Genomic DNA, 11,523 nt, shown 5'->3' on the forward strand with positions numbered 1-11,523 from the left:
CCTAGAAAACTTTTAGAACGGGCACTTTTAGAAAGCTCTCAGATTGAGAGACCTAGCCTTTTGGAATCTAAAAATAAAAAAACTTCGTTGGCCTCGTTTACAGATAGTCCTCTGTTCATATCCAAGTTTAATGTGTATTCAGAAGAATTAAGAGAAATAGTTAAAAATAATTATCAAATCTTGAAATGCGATAATATTCTAGCCCCCCATTTGGAAGAAGAACCTAGAATGATTTTTAAGAAAAATCGAACTTTGAAAGATATTCTTTCCTCCAGCCACTTTCAAAGTACTGATGTACCTGATGCACATACAGTGTCCGAGAAGGTGGGATGCTATAGGTGCAAAAAAGTAAAATGCATGACCTGTAACTACATCAGAGAACCTAATGACATGTTCCAATCAACGGTTACAGGGACAACTCATGTGATGAAAAGTCACACGAACTGTCAGACAAATTATGTCATTTATTTAATCACTTGCATTTGTGGCTCTTAATATGTAGGCCGCACTATCAGAACCCTGAATGTGAGATTTCTCGAGCATAGGAGAAACATAATTAAAGGTGTCATGAACCATTCTCTATCGAAACACGTTAAAATTAAACACAAAGGAGACTGCACAGTTCTAAAAATACAAGTGATCGAACATGTCAAACCCACATTCAGAGGGGGCGACAGGTATGACCGGTTATGTGCACGTGAGGCTTTCTGGATATTCTCGTTGGGTACGTTGTTTCCTGCCGGCCTCAACGATAATATTGAACTAAACAATGTTTGAAAACATATATAATCATTTAGTACTTCCTTTAGTCCACTAATAGATCCTTTATCCTTATAGCTTCCAATATTAGGCTCTCTACTATATGATATCTAGTATACCCTCTACCTCTTCCTGTGAATGTTACCACTTTGTGAATTTAGTTCCTCATAGAATGCTGTATAAAGTAAATATCTTAATCCTCTCATGTGAAGGTTATAATAATTTTTGTGATATTAGAACTTGAATATAGTTCTTCATAGAATATTTCATAAAGCCAATATTTTAAGCCCTTCCACTTAAGCAGGATGTATCTGCCTTTATATCATATAAACCCCATATATTTAGATTGTTATAGCTAATATGATCTGTAGTATAGTACCCCCCCCCCCCCCCCTTTTTTTTTCCAAGGTTAACAAATACAGGCTATATTCATTAAAATGCTTGTACTTTATTGGGAGATAAAGAGAAAGGTTCATACTGTGCACAAGGGTGCTACCGATAAGGTATATTAGATATAGTAATAGAATATGTGGAACATTAGAATAACATGCCAGTTAAATTATATATGTAATAGATTAGTATATATATATATTTATATATATTTTATTCTCTAATAAGGAAAAAAAAAATATATAAAGGTTTTCAAATATATTAGAAAATAAGGAACTCTGTGTGCTCTCTGGGTGAGATTCAAACCGAGAGCTGCTGGGTATCTCTCACTAGAAGTCCGTGTCTTTACCACTGAGCCACGGGCTCTACATGCTGCTGATGTGAATTTGTAGAAATATATGAAGTTGATAAAATGAGATTTAAAGAATAGAAAACTAAATAAAAGGTTAAAGTATTAGATATATTGCAACTTTTGAAGATGCCACATTGTTTGAATGTATATGTTTATAATGTAACGTTGTTGATAATAAGAAACAGAAGTGAAATAACAAACTTTCCTACAAGGACATTTGTGATAATAAACCAGGCTCTTACCCTAATTAAGGGTGTGCTGTGAACACAGGTGATCTGTAATTAAAGGAAGGCCATTTTGATTGGCCGGCTCACACTTAAATATGGACAGCCAGTTACCCTCCCATATCTTCTGAGGAAACCGTCTGATCCCACGACGGAGAAACGCGTTAAGACCGGGAGGACCACCCGGCACTCACCTTTACCCACCACTTTGCTTCAAATCACCAGATTTATTTCCTATCCTCGGGGCCGATACCTGTGAGCAGAAGGGTGACCTGCGGCGATCCCGGACTTTACCATCCACAGGCTCCCCCCAGAGGTGTGACTCGCTCCAGACCCCGAGACCAAGTGCGGCAGGTACCCCGTCACTCCCACCGTTGGCTCTCTTCCCCAGAACGTCACGGTGGTAGATGAGACAGACTTCTCCAACATACACCTAGCCGCGCCGCTGGTTCACTATGGAGTGCTCCCGGCTCATTACCATCATCTGCCGGTTGTAGCACAGATACATCTATTTCCAACAGCGAGGCTGCTCTGCGAGTCACCTTTTCATCTCTACAAATCCCCCTCCGTTTTTTTTCCCCCCATTCAAAATCACATATTTCCATAAACTTACTGGATGGACTTTGTCTTCTCATATCTCATCAAACTCAATTACAAGTTCCCCGCTATTGGACATAACATCATCCTTAGTGGGTAAGAGCAACTGGACATTATTCATATAGCATTGTGTGGGGCATCAGTGATTGCCCAGTGGTCTATAACTATTTTATATCATATTGATTTTATTGTTATATTTTATTAAATAATTGTGATCGTTTATATGAGCTTTTCATCTATTATTATTGTTTTTTAATAAATATTTGTGCTTAATTCAGTGCGCTCTCTATAATTATTTGATTAGAATAATTATATCCCCTAGATTTGTTTCATTGGATCCCCTGCTGGGAATCCATTGGGAGCTGCCATTTAATATATTGTTTCTTATATTAATTATTTAATTAACCACTTGCGCCCGATTATATATTACATATATATTTCCCTTGAGACTCTCAGATAGACTGACTGAGGCCGAGACCAAGATCAGTACAAACAGTACAAAGCTCTGAAAGCTGATAATAAACAACTGAATGAGAGGCTGGAAAATAATGAAAACAAGGAGAAACAACATAAGGATTATGGGCATCCCTGAATCTATTAAGGGTCCCCGATTAGAACAGTTTGTTCTCAATACCTTGTTGAAACTCCTTCCGTTGGAATCTATATCCTCAGATATTGTCATAGAAAGGATACATAGACTGGGAATCATAGAGGCAAAACCTCAGCCTCGTCCGAGAGTTGTAATTCTGAAAATATTGAACTTTCTACATAAACAATCAATTTGGAAGGCATCAAGGAAAATTAGCCCCCATTAAATGGGAGGGACACACTCTTAAAATTTTCCAAGACTTCTCCAGTAATGTTTCCAAAGCCAGAATCGGAACGTCAATTTTTTATGCTTTTCCCGGCACGTCTCCGGATTATTAATGACTCAGGAAACCATGACTAAAGCGTCCGATTACAAAATGCGATGATGTAAGGGATGTAGTCAGCAAAGCGGCAGGTTGATGATGCCAATAGCATTGGAGAGCTGAGATTTTTAAATCTCTCCCTAGGTTCTTTACCGTAAAAGAGGAACGGGTTCAAAAGTTTAAAAGTTGTTTTGAAAAAAATTTGATGATTTATTTAAATAAACAAAACGTAGATTTGATCTGTTTGCAGGAAACACACCTGATGCCTGACGAAGTCAGGAAGTTACAAATATTAGGCTGGTCTGTGCTGGGCTCTTCATCTCTAAACCCTAATCATGTGGAGTAGTTACTTTAGCGAAAAAAAAAGCTTTAGGGGTAAAATCTATATCTGCACAGGTTGACCCAAATGGTAGATATTTGTTTAACACTATTTCCATAGGAGATATAACCCTGACCAGGGGCGGGCTGGGCCGGGGGGCAGGGTGCCATGTGCCCCCTGGGCCGCTTAGCCAGTCACTGGCTGCGGGCCACGCTGGTCACCATCCACCTCCTCCAGACACAGGCAGCCCTCCTGCGCTGGCCGCGGCTTCCAGAACACGGCCGCGGCTACAGGAAAATGGCCGCCGGCCCCCTGCACTGAGGACTTGTCCTCAGTGCAGGAGGCCGGCGGCCATCTTCCTGTAGCCGCGGCCGTGCTCTGGAAGCCGCGGCCATGCTCTGGAGGCCGCGGCCAGCGCAGAAGGGCGGCCTGGAGGAGGTGGATGGTGATCCAGCGCGGCCAGCAGCCAGTGACTGGCTAAGCGGCCCGGGGGAGCAGGAGGGCTGTCTGTCCCGGACCCCCCAGCCCAGCAACAATGGTGAGTTGCTGGTGGGGGCATGTGTGTCTCCTCTGGCACTGTGGGGGCATGTGTGTCTCCTCTGGCACTGTGGGGGCATGTGTGTCTCCTCTGGCACTGTGGGGGCATGTGTGTCTCCTCTAGCACTGTGGGGGCATGTGTGTCGTCTCTGGCACTGTGGGGGCATGTGTGTCGTCTCTGGCACTGTGGGGGCATGTGTGTCGTCTCTGGCACTGTGGGGGCATGTGTGTCGTCTCTGGCACTGTGGGGGCATGTGTGTCTCCTCTGGAACTGTGGGGGCATCTCTGGCATTGTGGGGGCATCTCTGGCACTGTGGGGGCATTTGTGTCTCTGGCACTGTGGGGGCATATGTGTCTCTGGCACTGTGGGGGCATCTCTGGCACTGTGGGGGCATCTCTGGCACAGTGGGGGCATATGTGTATCTGGCACTGTGGGGGAATATCTGGCACTGTGGGGGCATATGTGTATCTGTCACTGTGGGGGCATATCTGGCACTGTGGGGGCATATGTGTATCTGGCACTGTGGGGGCATATTATGTTTCTCTGGCACTGTGGGGGCATATGTGTCTCTGGCACTGTGGGGGCATATCTGGCACTGTGGGGGCATATGTGTATCTGGCACTGTGGGGGGAATATCTGGCACTGTGGGGGCATATGTGTCTGGCACTGTGGGGGCATATGTGTCTCTGGCACTGTGGGGGCATATGTGTCTCTGGCACTGTGGGGGCATATGTGTCTCTGGCACTGTGGGGGCATATGTGTCTCTGGCACTGTGGGGGCATATGTGTCTCTGGCACTGTGGGGGCATATCTGGCACTGTGGGGGCATATGTGTCTCTGGCACTGTGGGGGCATATCTGGCACTGTGGGGGCATATGTGTATTTGGCACTGTGGCGGAATATCTGGCACTGTGGGGGCAAATCTGGCACTGTGGGGGCATATGTGTATTTGACACTGTGGCGGAATATCTGGCACTGTGGGGGCAAATCTGGCACTGTGGACATCACATTGTGCGGTGTAATGGGCATCATGGTATGGGGCGTAATGGGCAATACGGTGTGGGGAGCATTGGGTAATTGCCATTACAGTATGGGCATCAAGGTGTGCGGCATAATGTGTAATTAGCATCACAATGTGCAATCTGCAGGTACACAATACAATCAATGTACAGGCCACGCCCCCTTATGATAGGCCACACGCCTAATTTTTCTGCGCGCCACCGGCGCGCACAAGCATGCAGCTTTCCAGAATGATGGGGGTATGGGCCAGTGCTCTGGACTTGCCCCCTAGGCTAAAAGTTGCCAGCCAGCCCCTGACCCTGACCGTTTGTAATATTTCCGCCCCTACTCCATATAAAAAATCATTCTTTATTGAATTATCAACTAAAATTTACGCTTATGACCCTACTAAGTTGATCTTGTGTGGAGATTTCAATCTTATCTTACAGGCTCAAGGCGACAAATATCTTTTTAATATCAATGCAAAGTTTTATCAATTCGGAAATAAACTAGGATCTTTGTTAACAAACTTACTGCAGGGATCACGACAAAAAAACGGATGGCTCCATGACGGAGTCTGATGATCAGATAGCCGATGTCCTACGTCAGTTCTATCAGGAATTATATTCCCCTCCTCTGGCCACCCAAGGGGAGTGGATGAATGCAGCCTCCAACCCAAACCCTCCTATCACACTAACTCCTAATTTATTTTGGAATACCCCACCTCTCCCACAATTGCCAGATCATTTAAAAGAGTCTCTAATCAGCCCAATTTCAATAGAGGAGGTCACATGGGCTATCAAACAGTAAAAACTCGCCAAAGCACCGGGCCCTGACGGATATTCTAATGAATTCTTTAAATTTATGGAACCACATATTGCTACCCCGTTAACTGCATACTATAATAGCATTATAGAGAAGGGTACACTTCCTGCCTATTTCTCAGATGCTATTATTAAAGTTTTACCAAATGAAGGGCGCAACCTCAATCTGGCTGGCTCCTATCGCCCTATATCTTTGCTAAATGTGGACTATAACATTTTTACAAAAATTTTAGCAGAACGTTTGAAACCCCTTTTGCCAGTAATAGTTCACAAAGACCAGACTGGGTTTATTACAGGCCGACATTTGGTTAAAAATGTCCGCAGGGTACCGGCAGCTATCCAGCAGTCGAATGCCTCCTCGGCGACCGGAAATAATCCAGAAATGGTGCTTGCTTTGGACGCCGAGAAGGCATTTGATTTAGTGTTGTGGCCCCATGTTTTTAACACCCTAGAGCAGTTCGGGTTCCCCTACAAATTTGTAATGATTATTCGTACAATATATAATTCACCTAAATCTGCGATAGCATGCAACGGACTTCTTTCCCCAATGTTCCAAATTGGGAGAGGCACTCGCCAGGGATGTCCTCTATCGCCGTTGCTATTCGCAATAGCGATCGAACCTCTGGCAGTGGCCATTAGAACATCCCCTCTTGTACAAGGTATTCAAATTAACTCTGAAGAGCTAAAGATAGCACTATTTGCTGACGACACATTGATATTTATCTCAAAACCCTTGCTGGATCTCATCGACTCCTTTGGATTGGTTTCTGGATATAAGCTAAATTTATCCAAATCGGAAATCTTATCACTGGGCAATACCGACCCGAACCTACAGATGGAGCCGGCCTTAATTTTGCAGGGCTGGCATTTTTATCATCAGCGCTGCCAGCGACCGGCTCCCGCCAGGGGCGCGCACGCACGAGACGCTCGTGCGCCCCGTGGCAACGGACCTTGTCAGAAAGAGTGAACTAGAATAAGGGCCTCAGTTCCTGCTGGAGCCTGCACCAAAATAGCCCTGGTTTTACTTCAAAGTGTGATCTTTATTGCAGTGTAAAAATAAAGCAGTCAGTATTTACCCTGCACAGACACAAAATAACTCACCCAAATCTAACTCTCTCTGCACATTTTAAATCTGCCCCCCCTGCAGTGCACATGGTTTTGTCCATCTAAGAATGATTTTGTCAGAAAGAGTGAACTAGAATAAGGCCCAATGTCTATCTGGTGGACTTAATGTAACAAATAGCATACATTGTAGAGAATCTCTTACCATTTAATCTCCGAGATTTTTCTGTATGAATATGCTGCAGAACATTATCCAAATGAATTTTAAAAACATCACATATCAACATTAATATGAATATATATATATATATACTAGGTGATTCATCGCACCCTACGGGCGCTCTTCACACCGTCGTAAGGGGCTGCGCCCCCTTAATTTGTGAACGTTTGTATTGTGAGAAATATGGTTAGAATTGTATGTAAGATGCCTGTATTGCAACTTGAGTTATAGGTGAAAAGTGTTAAATAGAGAGCATATGATGTGGAAGGGGGTGTGTATTGTTTTGTTTAATTAAAAAGCGGTTACAGAATGATGTACATTGATAGTGTGGATGGTACAGTGACATTTGTGGGTGTGTCGGGGGGGGGGGCTGTGTGTGCATGTTGTTTAGGTGTGTGTGTGTGCAATAGTATAGTAGGGTGTTTTTGAGTCAGCGGCTCCCCACTGGCGGAGGTTACGACACAGGAAAACAGGAGGCTGGGTAGTGATAGGGGTGTGTGGGCATACGGGGGACTAAAGAGGAGGGTGGGGGACACTGTGCAGCTTCTGCCAGTGGGTGAGGGTCCAGCGTGGCAGCACAGGAGTACAGGATGGTGGCCTTGAGTCAGTGTCTCCTCCTACTGGGTGTGAGTTAGGGTGCATGAGAGCAGGAGGCTGGGTGGTAAAGCATGTTAGGTGAATGTGGGCAACACAGGGTGAGCGGCTTCCCACTGGCGGAAGTATACGGGGCAGGAGAACAGGAGACAGGGCAGTGATAGAGGTGTGTGGGCATGAGGGGTAGTAAAGGTTTTTGGCTTTTGCAGAGTAGGGATGGGCATTGGTGCAGACACCATCGATGGTTGGCATTGATAGCAATTTTGCACCATGCCATCGATAGTAGTAACATATTACTTGGATAACCATCGATTGTTGTAGCTATCCATGGTCATCAAATATATCTGCAGCTCCCGGCAGTGGGTGAGCGTCTCCTCACACTGGGAGGGAGTAAGGGGGTGTATGAGAGCAGGAGGCTGTATAATAGTGGTGTGTGGGCAAGACATTGATAAAAGTTGTGGCGCTGGTGCAGAGGACTGTGGGGACACTTCTGGCAGTGGGGGGCCTTGAATCGCTGGAAGGGGGGTCTGCAAATTGCGGGAGGTGGGTTGTGGGGCCAGTGAATTGCAGGAGGGGGGGTTGTGGGGGTCCGTGAATTGCTGGAGGGGTGCGCGGGGTGCCGTGAATGAAGGGAGGGGGGGCATGGGGGGTCATGAATCGCGGGAGGGGGTTCGTGGGGGGCCGCGAATCGCGGGCGGGAGGGGGGTTGCCATGAATCGTGGGAGGGGTGTGTAAATCACTGGGGGTGTGTCACGGGGGGTCGCGAATTGCGGGAAGGGGCGCCGGAGGTGCTGTGGGGTTCCGTGAATTGCGGGAGGGGGTCCGCAAATCGCAGGAGGGGGTGCGGGAGGTGCCGTGAATCGCGGGAGGGGGTCCGCAAATTCCGGGGGGAGTGAATCGCGCGGGGGGGGGGCTATGATCGCTGGGGGGCGTGCAAGTCACAGGAGGGGTGGAGTTTGCAAATGGCGGGAGCAGGGCGCGGCGAATCGAGGGAGGGGGCACGGTGGTACCGTGAATCGCGGGAGGGGGCACGGTGGTACCGTGAATCGCGGGGGTGCCACGAATCGTGGGAGGGGGGGTCGCGTGAGGTCTCAAATTGCGGGAGGTGCCGTGAATAGCGGGAGGGGGGGGGGTCTGCGAATCGCGGGAGGGGGCTTGGGTCCGCAAATCACGGGAGGGTCGCGGGGGTCCAGAGAATTGTGGATGGGGGGGACGCGGGGGTCCCGCGATTCGAGGGAGGGGAGGGTCGCGGGGGTCCTGCGAATCGTGGGAGGGGGGGTTGCGGGGGTCCTGCGAATGGGGGGTGGGGGGGTGCCGTAATTCATGGGAGGGGTGTGTGAATCACGGGGGTGTGTGTCACGGGGGGGGGGGTCACGAATCGCGGGAGGGGCGCCAGAGGTGCTGGGGGGTCCGCAAATTTCAGGGGGGGTTTGAATCGCGGGAGGGGGGCTAGAATTGCGGTGGGCGCACATCGCAGGAGGGGGGTGCCGTGAATCGCGGCTGGGGGTGCAGCAAAGCATGGGAGGGGGCGCGGCGAAGCACGGAGGGGGCGCGGCGGTGCCGTGAATCGCAGGGGTGCCAGGAATCACGGGAGGGGGGTCGCGTGGGGCCACAAATCGCAGGAGGGGGTCCGTGGGGGTGCCGTGAATAGCGGGAGGGGGGCGTGAATCTCGTGAGGGGGCTTGGGTCCGCAAATCACGCGAGGGGGGGGCACTGTGAATCGCTGGAGGGGGGGTCGAGCGAATCGCGGGAGGGGGGGTCGTGGGTGTCCTGGATGGTTTGCTGGCAGAGGGGGGGTTGCGGGAGTAATGGTGGATGGTGGCTGTGGAGTAATGGTGGTTGGTGGGCTTGTACTGTAGCCCTTGCTGGGCGGGGGAAGGTGATGTCAAGGGGGTGGGATGTGTAGAACGTTATACACATAGAACACTTTACCCTGGGGGGGGGGGGTTTGTGTATCCTGCTGGGTGGAAACGTTATATACACAGGGGATGAGTGACAGATCTGGCTAAATATATAAGAGATACAGTAATCTTGTGTATATAGGAGATAATATAGGAGATGGCCGAATTGATCATTAATAAATAAATGATCAACTATCAAATTGGTTACAGGTGAAAAAAAGAATAAATTACAATGATGATCTATAAGTAATAAATAATAAATAAAATAATAAATGTAAATATAGAAATACGAGATGATTTTTATTAAAAATGATGAATAATTTGAAGTCATGACAGAATAACTATAGTCATAATATACATATGATAAATGTACATCCCTGTGCAATGTATGTGTGGGTGCCACTGTCAGTGTGCCCCCACTCCCTGTGCAATGTATGAGGGTTTTTTTGGCAGGGGGGAGCAAAATTTCTAGTTACGCCACTGTCTAGGCGGAAGGTTATGTATAGGCTGTGGAGAGGAGCGTAGGGACTAGAAGGAAGGTTACAGATAGGCTGCGGAGAGGAGGTTCGAGACTAGGTCTAGGAGGAAGGTTATGGATAGGCTGCGTAGATAGGGATAGGGACTACATACCCTCCAATGGTACCGATTTAGCCGGTACAGACAGTACTGTATTGCCGGAGGGAACACTATATTCAGTAATTGTTTGTATTGTATCATGGACGGAGTGCCGCTATCTACATTTGTATATAACAGTAACAATATATTTTAGGAAGTTTTGAAGTGTTGATACTAATATTACAATATGGGGTTTCTGGTTTTGCAACTATATATATTCACTGTGATATTTATGTTCTTCTCATAACGCTCAATATACAATAAATGTAAAAATTCCAAATGCAATTTGACCTTGTGTGTATTAATCCCTAAGCATAAAAGTATGTATTTGGTATATTAAAGGTTATTTTATTGTGAACACTGGACTGTCTGCAACTTGTAGGCACTACCTATATTTATTGGATGTCCTGTCTTCCATACCATTATAGCATTAGCCAAATCTGTATGGACACCAGATACTCTAATAATAATTATTATTTTATTTATATAGCGCTCTTTCTGCAGTAGTAGTCAAGGCCGTTAACAGATAGAATGAATGTAATACAGTACAGGAACAATGAAGTACAGAAAAGCTTTTCATAAACATTAACAATACTTAAGTGAATTAAGGAAATGCTTGAGTAAACAGGAAAGTCTTGATTCTGTTTTTGAAGGACTCTAGAGTGGGGGCTGTGTGGGTAAGTGAGTTCCGTAGAGTCAGAGCCTCAATCCCCAGATGAATTATGGGAGATTCTAGGTACTGCTAAAAATCCTTCATCTACAGATCGCAGTTATTGGGTTTTGATAGTATGGAATCAGAAGCTGCTTCAGGTACCTTGGATCTTGGTCATGTAAGGCTTTAAAACTCAGTAAGTTAATCTTGAAATGATACTCTTATAGGCAGCCAGTGAAGGAAGTAGAGAATGTGGTAAAACGGGGCTGGTTGAGTAACAGCCTGGCAGCTGTGTTTTGCACCAGCTGTTATCGGTGCAAATCTTTTGCTGGGAAACCGAGGTAGAGGACATTGTAGTAATCTAATCGAGATGATACAAATGCATGTATGACTTTTGGAAGATGTTCAGAGGGAACTAAATGTTTGATTCTGGCTATGTTCCGCCAATGAGAGAATGAGGATTTGATTGTGGCTGTTATCTGATGTTTAAATGTCAGGCCACCATCCAGCACCGTGCCAAGATTCCGCACATGATCAGAGTTTTGTAATTCTGTAGCCCCAATTGTC

Source organism: Crinia signifera, chromosome 11, assembly GCF_055691185.1.
Source record: "Crinia signifera chromosome 11, ASM5569118v1, whole genome shotgun sequence".
In the NCBI taxonomy this organism is placed as follows: Eukaryota; Metazoa; Chordata; class Amphibia; order Anura; family Myobatrachidae; genus Crinia; species Crinia signifera.